Raw genomic sequence first — 13,412 nt, 5'->3', positions numbered from 1 at the left:
CAAAACTAGTTACACAGTGGTTATAAATAAGCATTTCTTTGACATATTGATTGTTCCTACAACAATCTGCATTCGGTGATCAGTCCACTGACTTTTTCATTCCCCCAGCCAAACTCAAGGCTGCATCTTTCCCCTTTGAATGATATATGCGATCAACTAGTGTCTATCCACAAAAACTAAATTGAAATTGAAACATAAATTCCATTTCTCACTTATCATTTCCATGATTTCATATAAATAAAACTGGGACTGTTTTATAGTTGGCATAATATTCCATTTTTTTTGAGAATTCCACAGTCCCTTTAATGTTCCTAAATAAATGCAATGAAAATCATATTTCTTTAGTTAGAACCTGAAAGTATCTGATGTTTGCACAAGCATAAAAATTATGTAAGTTAAAAAAAGAAATTATTTAAAGACATGCAATATCCTTTGATCTTGGAATTCATTTTCCCCTCTATGTCACTAGTAATCCTAAAGGGTAAACAGAAGAAATATAACTATGTTAAATCCCTGACAATACAAAATGACCATGCATTTATAATTTAGCTAAAGCATCTTAACCAAATCTGGTTAATTACACTGGAATCAAACCATTCTATTGTATGTTTTCATGCATTAATTTCAAGTTTCTGTATTACATAAACATGTTTACATACCTTTATATGAATATATGTTTGTAGTATAGTCATATGTATAGTCATACATGTTTATGTTTGAGACCACATTGTTATTGCCAAGAATTATACCGTTAGGATTAAATGTTAGCAACGAAAAGCAAATTAAAAAATCATGTTGCAACTATCTCCAAATAAATTGAATGACAGTTTCTAAAACCTGAATATGTAACTATTTAAATGCAAAGAAAATACTTTTATTTGTTATTAGGCCATTCATTGGTGTTCACATGAGAATATGAACTGTTAAGAATTCTTCAAATGTATTATGCTACTATAAATTTTATCTCAGTTTAATTGAAAGCTTTTAAATGAGAGGTGGAAAAATTCCCCAATTGTATAAAAAATATATATCTTTCTGTAAATATATAAGATGGGACCCAATTAAGAATGCTATTTTATGGTATTTGCAATGCACAAGGTAACATTTTTTGTAATAGCATATTGTGGAAGAAAAAAAATCAGTACTTTTTTATATTAATCAGTGCCACAATATTAGTGGAAGAATAGAATATAATAGAAAAAAAAACATTATTTGGAATGTTACTATGGTCCTATGTGCTACAGCCATGCAAAGAGAATTTAAAGTAAGTAGAGTGAGAAATATAATTCCATGTTATTTGATTTCTTTAGCTAAGTATGAGAAAAGTGATCCATTCCACTTTTTTTTTCAAGTTTATTCCCCATTCTCTGGTCTTTTCCACCTCTCTGTGGCATCCTTTTTTTCTTCTACCCTGGAGATACTTCTGCCCTGAAGCCTTCTCTTCTAATTAGTGATTCCCTGGCCCAGACTGCCATTTCATGAAGAACTTGGGCTATGCTGGCTTTAATCCTGTCTAAAATTTTCAGTCTTCAGGCATTTCTGTTTCTTAAACAGTTTCCCAGTCCCAGCACAATTTGCCCTTTCTTTTAGTTCCCTTCTATACATGTTCTTCCCCATTAGAATGAAAGGTCTTACAGTCTGTGTGTGTGTGTGGTGTATGTGAATAGTACACAGATGTTCATATGCCTATGTACAAATATGTATGCATATATATGCATTTATGTATGTTTGTACTCATATATATTTGATTATATATGTATCCAGGACACTTAGCATATTATGTGTCACATAGAGATAGAAGCTAATCAGTTCATTCCTCTCTTCCAGGTTACTCTCATTGGTAAAACTAGGAAATTGATATGCTTTATACTTACCTCATCACATTGTGGTATGGAACAAGGGAGATAATATGAAGTAAGGTACTGTGCACAAAGTATTTAGCATATTTAGAACACTACATCAGTTTTAATTGTAAGTGATAGTGGTAGTATTAATAATAGCATGTTGCTCTATAATAAGGAATGCTTAATCAAGACAATAGGTATTCTACTCTTTCGCATTTGCCATCGTGCTCAGATTGCAATCAGATGTATCTCCCTTGTATATTTTACGTATCTATCACTGAATCAGATCTTGAAAAAAAAACACGGTAAGAAAGAAACAGATATTTCAGTGCACATTAAGCTTGCAGTTTACTTAAGGAAATGGCATATATATTAGCATTAGAAAATAAGACAATATACATTGAAATATTCATTGTGGTGCATTAAATAAGATTATATGTAACTAAAACAAAACTAAAACAAAAAAGTGGCCTTGAGTTATCAAAGAATTCCATAATGTAGGTGGGGCTTTGTTTTCCCTCTGAATGAAGTTCTTCATGAACACAATAGCCATTCAATAAATATTTCAATAAAATAATGAAATTGTATGGTCAGAAAAGAAGGGGCAGACCATTTATGTCAGGAGGTAGGGAGGGAGTATGAAGAAAATCATGGAGGTGGGAGTAAATAAGTATGAGGAAAGTAGACACTAAAGAAATCTACCCAACAAAATACAGTTCTTGCGAGGGGAAGGGGAAAGGACATGGGTGAAAGGAGTTAGGACATCAGTTTGCATTGCATTCTTTTTTTTTCAAATATTCATTCATTCTCACTTTCATTTTACAAGTAATCATTATATTTCTTCTATCTGGAAGTCTAGGAAGTATCATCGGAGGCAAAATCTCATAGCATTGAATTTACGTGTCCAGTCCAAAATGTGCAACAAATGATATTAAATATGAGGATAGATATAAGGAAAATTAGCATATGGCTCAAACTATGTACTTGCCACCTTTGTTTCTTTGAGAAAGTGCCCCAACATCTCTGGGTTCTGTCTTTCTCTTTTGAAAAAAAGGAATTTTAGTGGATGATCCCAAAATCATCTTCCATCTTTCCAAACAATATACTATAAATGCACCTGCCCTCAGAGAGTTTATAATCTAGATTATTCAGCATCTCTGGCCTTCAACTTCCTCCACTATAAAAAGAGGTTTCAATACATTACCTCAACATCTTCTTCTAACATGGAATATTGCCTAACACAAATATGCCTGCTTCTAATATAAAAGAGTGAAATAACCAATTTACATAGTCTAATATAATGTAATTTAAATGTGCTATGAATTAATAGAATCCAAATTTACAAAAGTTCTGATGATCTGTAAACACATGTATGCCTATCTATAATAAGCTGCATAGTCTCTAAGTGTAAGCCCATGGTTAAAAGTGAATCACAGCTAAAAAGTGAACTTTATTTTCACAGGACTAGGAAATAAGAAAGAGAATCTTTTGTCTCTTCCAAGCCTACAATGTATTTTCACTAGATTGTCATTTGTATAATAAAGAGCTATTTAGGGAGATATACATTTAACAGCATACTATTCTTGCACATGACCTGCCTCTTTACAAGATTTTGTAAGACTTGTGTGCCCAGTCATCTTCAAAGTCTATTAGTAGAGACTCCCCAATTTTACAGAACAAATGCATCAGTTCCCCTTTGTGTGTTCTTTTCAAAATTCTTTTTCATACTTTTAGTTGAGTAACTACAAGATTACATTAATTTGAGAAACTAGCACTCAAAGTGTCTAATCGATATGACAGGGCTCACTGTTGAAAAAATGAAGTGAAAAAGAAATTACATCCATGTGCTTTTATGAAATTTGGTGATTGGATCCAAATTGTAGTTTTAATACAGCTTTCTTTCATCTGCTAATTATAATATTTTCAATAATTAGTTACAATTGAGCCTGAAGGACTCAAATTGGGATTAAACCAGAAAGCTTTTACAAGCACCAGACATAAACAATTATGAATGTCACCAGGATGTATAATAATTCAGTAGTTTATTACATCTTTAAAGGAATAATCTTAATTAGTGTTGCAATTACTGCTAAAGCATATTCTTTCCCCAGAAAAATTTCCTAGAAATAACTCCAACATGATTACATTCACATACATAATATAACTCTAGTAAATTATTTTATTCATAAGAAAATAAAAATAAATGATTGTGAACTTGTGCTTAGAATTTACCAATAATTTTAGTACAATATACAGATCATTGTGCTGGATGGAAAGAAAACTATTAAGATTATACTCTATGAACCTGGCTGAAGCCAAATCTAGGCATTTTTTTTATCATAACCACCAACTGATATTTTCCTATTTTTAGTCATAACCACTCTCTGATTTTTTTTATTTACTTCAGAGAAAGATCTTTAATAATATTATTCAAGGTTATTTGATAGAATTCAAATGTTTTTTTCCCCACTGATTGTCAGCTGTCTCTCCTAATACGAGAAGCCCTATCAATTTATGAACTTTGAGACAGTATGTAAATGCCCTAGTTATTATCATGGGCAAAGCAAGGAGATTGCACTTCCTGACATCTTGTGTTCCCTTTTAGAAATAAAATTTATAAATATATGAACAGTTAAAATTGATATAGCCTTCTTTAAATGGACTTGTGTGTATTTCTTGGTAACACATTTCATATTATGAAGTCCTCAACTCCCTTCCTATACATTCATTCTTTGATAGACACAAGTTTTCACTGAAGGGGTTTAATACTTCCATTAACATAGATAATAACTCCTTTATGTGTTTATCATGTTTTCAGTCAATGTTCTCTAATAAGCCTTATATTAAGTATCTATTCAAGGTGCTAGAGTATTTTTATTTATTTCTTTTATATTTCGAGAAAATCACTGGTCCACTGACACTACTCATCTCTTATCTCACTTTTCCTTATATGACTTCTTATCTATTCACAGTTGCCCAAAATAATTTTTTCTAAACCTTATTTTACATGCAGTCACTGGCAGTAGGCCGTCACCAATCTGCACACACTATGTTATTTTTTCTTCATTGCTCTTGCAGCCATTGTTATTTTTACAATTCTTTTGAGAATGTGAAGTTACATGACTGTCAGCCAAATGAATTATGGTCAAGAAAAAAATGGCATTTTAAGGGCATGAACTATCATGAATGATTTGTTTAAAATGGGTGAAAATATTCTCAAAATTCCCAAAGCAATCTGGTCCAATTTATATTCTTGCTTAACTTTAGTCAAACTTCATTGTCCATCTGTACCATTTATACAAAATATAGCAGTTAAAAACATATCCAGATGCTTGCCTTAGGTAGATGAATATGTGATTTTTTCTCCTTGACACTAGTATAAGTATATATAATAATCACTTTCTGATTTCTATGGATGCCACTGAGCAAGTTTGTTCACAGCCAGAGGTAATTAAATACATTTGAAAGAATATCATATATGATGTACAGGAGCAAGTAACTGACATATTGTTGGCATCAGTTTGAGTCATATTCAATTCCTCATTGATGGCTACAAGTTAATGACAATTTTGGAATAGGTTTTAGGTAAATCTCAGTCTAATGAGCTCGTACCCCCAAAGGAATATATCATAAGCATCTAAAATATTATTTTATGATAATTTTTTTCAACAACAGGAACATACATTTTTAAACATTCTATCTGAAATATAAAAGTAAAGAGACATTTTGGTTTGTAAATTCAGCAAAGGAAAAGAAAGGCAAAAAGTATACATGGTCATTTAACATGAACTAGGTAAGTAATAAATTTGCTGTAAATAAAAGACTATTTATTGTTCCAACTTAAAAGTATAAGATCATTTTATGATTAGTATAACGACAGTATGGTGTCTTGGAATACAAGGATACAACTGAACTGTGGAGATTTAGAAGGAAAAAAAATGGTAGACAAGAAAGTGTTGTGTCATCTAACTCTTCATGACCTGATTTGGGCTTTTCTTGGCATAGATACTGGATTGGTTTACCATTTCCTTCTCTAGCTTATTTTACAGATGAATAAACTGAGGCAAGCAGTGACTTACCCAGGGTTACAGAGATAGTAAATGTCTGAGGCTGGATTTGAACTCAGTTCTTCCTTGTTACAGTCCCAGTGCTTTATCTGCTGAGCCAGATCTAGTTGCCCTATGACAGTATTTCTGAGCTTGGTCATATAAAAAGAATTGTAGACCACAGATAATTTGAACAGAGGCAAAGAATAGCCTTGAGGAAGGGACCTCTGAATTAATCTTATATGATGTAGCCTCATTTAGGAAGGGGAGGACGATTTTGTTTCTGAGTGACAGCAGGAACTGGAATGAGATTATTCCTGGCAAAATGAATTTTATTCTGTCCTGTGTGAATTTGTTTTAAAAGGTGTTTTTAAAAAAGCCACAGTTAGAAAAGCAAACTTAGCAAAAATAACGTTAAATATAAATGGGTCTAACTAAATTATAAAATGATAGAGAATTGTAAAATTGATTTAAAAGTCCATAAATTTATTACATTCAAAAATATGTAATAGAGAGAAATTATAATGAATTAAACAAAGGGATTGGAATAACATTTATTATTCTTCAACTGAATGTGTCTATGCCCTTTAAAAGAGTAGCAAAAAATGATTCAGAAAGGAAAAAGTAAAAATAGAATCTATCAGGAGACACAGCAAGTAGCTACTTCATTTTCATCAGTCAGTATTCTATATACCCTTTTTTATCCATATCATTTAACAAACTTAGTTTTCACAACCATCATTAGCTAACTAAAAATCTTTCAGCTTCTACATATTTGGAATACAACCTATACCTTCTTTCCCCTCATCAGAGGTTCATGCTATTATAATTTACTTTCTCCTTTAATATATTGTTCAGCATTTTGAATGGCACTCAATTTTTTTTCCGTATGAAGTCACAAAACATCCAGTGTCTAGATCTGACATTTTCATGGCAAACAATAATCATGGAGCATTTGGAAAAAATAAAAAGTCAACCCTTTTTTATGTTTTGGAGTTGCTATCAATTACTATGAGCTACCATCACATTCCATACAAAGTTATCCACCTTCCACAACAATCAATAAATCTACCAATACATGTTTAGTAAGCCCCTACTAAGTATCACCTAATTTAGTTAGGTGACACAATGGGTATAATGTCCAGCTGGAGTGTGGAAGACTCAATTTCCTTAATTCAAATCTGACCTCAGACACTTTACTAGCTGTGAGTCCCTGGGCAAGTCACTTAAACCTGTAGATTATTTATCTGCAAAATTAGCTACAGAGGGAAATAGCAAAGCACTCAAGGACCTTTGCCAAGAAAATCCCAAATGGGGTCATGTAGAGTCATACATGACTGAAAACAACTGAACAACTATCAAGTTCAGTGTTAGATTCTACAGATACAAATTAAATGAATGAAAAAATTCATACTGCCAAGAAGCTTGCATTCTAACAAAGGATATAACTAAGTGGGGCAGTTAAATGACCCCAATGATATAGCCTGGAGTCTGGAAGATATGAATTCAAATTTGGCCTCACACACTTATTAGCTCTGAGACCCTGGCCAAGTCACCTTACATCAATTAGTATCAGTTTTCTCATCTTTAAAATGGTAATAATAAAAGCAACTAACTCTCAGGAGTGTTTTTGAGGATCAAAATCAAAACTGCAAAGGGTTTAAAACAGTGCTTATCACATTGTTGCTTTTATTATATTATTATTAGTAAGCAGTTCCAGAACATTTGCATGTTTGTGTATGTACAAATGTCTGTGTACACTTATCACTTAGCATTCAACCCATGACCCTTTCCATAATAATCTAGGTCAGTGCTCAGTTAACCAATATGTTTGTGTTAACTAAGATCATTCTGGAAATCTTTCCATTTGATATAACTTACCAAAGTTTATGCTCTGGGGGCATCACCCTTAACAATTCAGGGTCACATCCATGCTAAAATGAGGTACAGAAATAGAATGTCTATGGCTATTTTCTATGTATTATGTACAGTTATGGTTAATTTCCTCTTGTCTATTCTTAGTAGAGTGTTGTATTTGAAGAGGTTAAGATTAGAAGGGAAAATTAATTGACCCACAGGGTCAACTATTAATTCACGGTTAATATCTCAAGACTCACACATAGTGGAATAAAGGTCAAAGAATTACAAAATTGCAGAGTTGGAAAGGGACCCCAGAGCAAACTATTCTAGCTCATAAATATAAAAGAATTCCCTCTACAACACACTCAGTAGGTGGCCATTCAGGTTTTCTTATTTTTTTTCTTCCAGTGAGAACCCATTACTTTCTGAAGGAGCCCACTTTTGGATAGCTCAATCAATTACTAACAAATTTTCTTTCTATAAGTTAAGCCTCAATTTTCCTCTTTTCAACTTTCCCTCATCATTACTATTTCTTCCCTGAGCAGTTAAAATAAAATCTCAACATGTTTCCAATACGGTTCCTTCCACTGCGTATTTTAAATCAGCTCTCATTCTTAACTAGCCCTGCTTTCCCCCTCATATTCTCCAGTCTGAGAGTCCCCGGTTACAATTTTCTAAAATATGAATTTGGGGCCTTTTGTTGTCCAAGGTGCACACCTTTGGATGGGGGGATAATGGGAGCAGAGTCTAGAAAATTTATCATGCTTGATGATTGATTGAGAACTCCTTGTTTACAAAAGTTAAATTTTTAGGATCATGTAAGTAGGTGCTGCATAATGTCAGCTATTCAATGCCACATTTACTTGCTTAAATATTTAGAATAAGGTAATTTTTTTCAGGCCATGATTTAGGTCAGGTCCTATGCCAACACATTCACTTGTGCAAATGACTGCATATATCTTTGCCCACAGACAAATCCTTACGGCCCCCCCTTTTCTTCAATGTGTCCACTGACATGGTTTTTCAACATATTCAGACACAAAATATTATTTATAAGATCATAGAAACATTCAGGAAGCAATTATTCTTTAAACATCTACTATGTGTCAGACACTGAACTAGGAATCAAGGATACAAACGAAGAAAATGAAAATGGTCTCGAGGCCTAAATTCTACAAGTGGATCATAGATTTAGAGGCAGAAAGTATAGTAGAGGCCATCTTGTGCAAGATCCCTCTTTATCTTATTTCATTCTATTTTATTTTTTGGTAGATGAGGGATCTGAGATTTAGAGATGTCAAAGGATGTGTCCATGGTCACATAAGCTAGCAAGTACTATGGGTAGGATGCAAATATAACATGTCCTATCTCCCAATTCAAACAATTTCTTCAGAGATTTTCAGATGCAGAGACAAGATTATAAGCCAAGTCCTTCTTCCTCCAATTTCAGTACTCTTTCAACTAGGTCATCGTTTGGGCAACTTAATTTTGATTGGGAATGATTCCAAAAGATTCAAAGAGGCTTAGTCTCACTCTGTCCAGTATTCCTTCTGAATCCTGTCCTCCCTTTTTTGAAATTTTTTTTGGAAGAAATGACTTACATTACTTGAGACTACCTCAAATTATTATTATTATTTTGCTTTTTGGAGGGGGGAAGGTAGGGCAACTGGAGTTAAGTGATTTGCCCAAGGTCACACAACTAGTTTTTTATGGTAAGTGTCTGAGGTCAATTTGAACTCAGGTCCTCCTGAGTCTAGGGCCAGTGCTCTATTCACTGTGCCACCCCTACTACCTCAAATCATTAATGGTTAACCGTGCTGCATGTAGTCGAAAATGTTATAACTTCCCTCAAATTACATTCACCTGTTTTGTTTATCAGAGCAGAGATGAAAATATGGACCACAAATTGAATTCTGAAGGCATAAGGATTTGTCATCCCAGGCTCAGCTGCATACTAGGAGGAATTCTGCAATCAGTCACTGTTTGCTAGCCTGTATCAGAAACCTGGCAGCGAAAGGCCAACTCACAAAATGAATCACTAGATTCAGAAGAGACCTGTACAGATCCCAGATCCTTTGACTTTATAGAGGATGTTGGTTTTATAAACAGAGAGGATTAACCCTTTGCCCACAATTGCATAGGAAGTTAGGGGCCTAGCAATAGGAAGAATTCAATGCTACTGATCCCTAATTTAGTCTTTTTTCACTACATTAAATTGTTTCCCACTGATCTTCCTCACCTGCTGGCTCTGGCTTCCTTTAAATACCAACTAAAATTACATCTTCTCCTGGAAATTTATGCCAGCACCTCTTAATTCTAGGGCCATCCTTCTCTTAATCATTTCTTTTTTCCTGAATGTAGTCTCTTTGGAAATATTTGTTTGATTGTTTTATCCCACATTAAACTACTGGCACTTTGAGGGCAGAGACCATATTTTGCCTGTTTTTTTATGTTTCTCCAGCACCAGGTACAGCACTTGGCACACAGTTTGTTGTTCAGTTATTTTTAGTTGTGTCTGCCTCTTAATGGCCTCATTTAGTGATTTCTTGGCACAGATACTGGAATGGTTTCCTATTTACTTCTCCAATTCATTTTACAGATGAGGAAATTGAGGGAAACAAGTATTAAGTGACTTACCCAGGATCACACACCTAGGAAGTGTCTGAGGACAGATTTGAACAAGGAAGATGAATCTTTCTGACTCCAGCCTGGCACTCTATCCCCTGTGTCACCTGGCTGCCAGTTTCCCTTCACTACTTTCATAAAGTCACAATTGCCCACTTGTAGTCTTTCCATCCAGATTAATGAATTGTTTTATTTATATTTTTTTTCTATTTGACTAATATTGAATGGAAGACTTCTCCAGTAAAATAGCTAAAAGAAAATGCCAAAGTATGATCAATCATTTCTAATGTCTTAAATACAAATGTTCCTGCTTTCCATTTGTTATAGAACAAACTTCATACACCTTTTTATTAGAAATATACTCTAAATGTTTAATAAGATTTTTTGTTTAATATTCAGGATACTATTCATTAAAAAAGAAAAAAAAAGAAACAACTGAGAAGGCAGCTTAAAGTTCCATGTATTTGCTCACATTTAACTAAGTATTTTAATAATTCCTCCTAACATTAAATTTCATTAAATGGATCTAGTCTCTTTACTAACATCTTATCCTCATTCTGTTTCACTTAGAATTAAAAATATAGGCCAAATTACTGTGCTCCTCCCCTACTTGTTCAAGGGCAGAGAACCTGCAGCCTTGAGGTCACCTATGGCCCTTTAGGTCCTCAAGTGTGGCTTTTTCTCAAAGTGCTATACTTGAGGACCTGGAAGGCCACATGTGGCCTCAAAGCTACAAAATCCCCACCCCTGCATTTGTTTTTCTAATTTTCACTGATGATATTCTCAACAATACCCAATAACCTCTCACATGTTTTCTTTTAAAATCTGAAGTTCATCTTGTAGTCACCTAAATGATTTGTTAGTTATTTGAAATATTCCCATTCAATTTCTTTAAAATATCATTACCTCATTTTAAAACTTATTCACCATATCCTTCTTCCACCATAATCAGATGAAAAACCTCACATAGAATTGTAGGAATTTTTTTTATGATTACATTCATTATCAGGAATAATTTGTGCTTGCAAATAGCATAAATTGTGATTTGGAGTTAAAATAAACATTTAAATATAACTTACCTACATGTTTTAGGTAATTAAAAAAATCACTTGGATATTTGAAGCATTTTATATAGGGTAGAATCTTTGTCTTTTTCCTCTATATCTGTACTGTTATTGGGACTGAAAAGACTGTCACTGATAGGAAACTTTCTTCTTCAGCCACATCTTCTCATTAGTCTAGAAACATCCCAGAGAAGTAAATGAGCTCCCTAGAAGAGAGTATTGTTAGTCCAGGCACAAAAGAGAAGTAATTCTTTCACTCAGTTCCAAACTTGCTAAAGACAGCTCTTTATTTTCAAAATGAAGGGAGGAATTGAGACAATTATCCAGATCATTCAAGGGAGGAAAAAAAAATCCCTGGATATTATGGGCCAAAATTTGTTGGCCTGGATTATCTCAGTAATTGTCTTAAATCTCCATTGTAAACTTGACTCAAATGTCCTTTAAATTAATGCTGCTCTTTTCAAGCTTTTCCTTCTAATTGTTCAGAGAAAATATCAAGATCATCCTTAATTGATTTTTTATTAGAGTTTTCAGGGTCTTTTAGGAAGTCCACTTCCGCTAAAACAAAGAGGGTACCTGTCAGGTCAAAGGAATCCTTCGCTTCCTAATTATTTTTTACCCTGAAGACATTTCTCATAAAAAGTCTTTCTTTGACAACTTAGAGGTCTTATTTCTCAGGGTTCCCCTCCCCTCATCTTAGATTTCTCTTGACACATGAACTTCTGACAAAACAGTAACTTTATGATACTAGAAATTATATGAATTTCTCATTATTTTGTTTTTTTTTCCTTCACTGCTTTTATGAAGTTATAATTACCTGCTTGTAGTCTTTCCTTCTAGTTTGCTGAAGTATTATATTTATATTTCTTTTGTTTTCTATTTGGCTAATAATGAATAGAAGACTTCTCCAGTAAAATGATTAAAAGAAAATACCAAAGTATTATCAATCATTTCTTTTTATTATTATTATTTTATTTTATTTTTTTTTTGCTTTTTGGAAGGCAATTGGCGTTAAGTGATGGTAACATGGGTGTTGTGTGTGTGTGTGTGTGTGTGCGTGTGTGTGTGTTGAGTGTCTGAGGTCGCATTTGAACTCAGGACCTCCTGACTCCAGGGCCAGTGCTCTATTCACTGCACCACCTAGCTCCCCCTCCTCCCCCCCATTAAGGATTTCTAATGTCTTAAATCCAAATGTTCCTGTTTTCCATTTGTTATAGACCTAACTTCATACACGTTTTATTTGAAACATTCTATAAGCTGTGAAATGTTCACCTTCTCTGTGATCTGATGACACTTGTATTTAGAAGAAAATGATTTTAAAGAAACTTTAGTACGGGCATGAAGTTTATCTGGTTCACTTGTGATTCTAAGCAAAGCTGAGAAAGATGGTCAAATGGGTAGCAAGCTGATCTAGACTGAGCCTTGGTGTACATACTGCATGCCTCAGAAGAATATTTCACCTTTACAATTCTATCTAGTCAATCAGCATATTGGCCCCGACTCCTTAGGACAGCATTGTTGACCTGTCTGATATTTCCCTGCCATTTCAAACTTCCCTTAGGAGAAAGCTAAGTTTGAATATCTTACCAAATCAGCATGGTTCTGATACTAGTCTATTCATAGAATTACTGCATAATTATAGAAATGTTACTGAAAGAGTAAGCACAATTTCTGGCTAATCCATTAGCTGTGGCTAAAAAGGACCCACTTGGAATTGCGATGTCATGGCTGATTTAGTGTGTAATAACTACTTTTTTCTATAAAATGGATTAACAATATCCTAATTATAATAAAAAAAAACTTTCTCTAAACACTTTGCTCTTAAAAAGCTACAAAATAACTCCAGTGTAATTATATAAGCCTAAAGAAAGAAAAAAGAAAAGATAAAAAAAGAACAAAAGGTATTATTAATATTATTAATGTTTGGATGTTTTATCCATCGTTTATACTATTAACACTTTATTTTTAAGAAA

Source organism: Petaurus breviceps, unplaced genomic scaffold (genome assembly GCF_028583685.1).
Source record: "Petaurus breviceps papuanus isolate PSGF00001 unplaced genomic scaffold, PetGlider_PUasm1.0 174, whole genome shotgun sequence".
Lineage (NCBI taxonomy): Eukaryota > Metazoa > Chordata > Mammalia > Diprotodontia > Petauridae > Petaurus > Petaurus breviceps.
The sequence above is the reverse complement of the archived record's forward strand: the minus strand, read 5'-3'. Positions refer to the sequence as shown.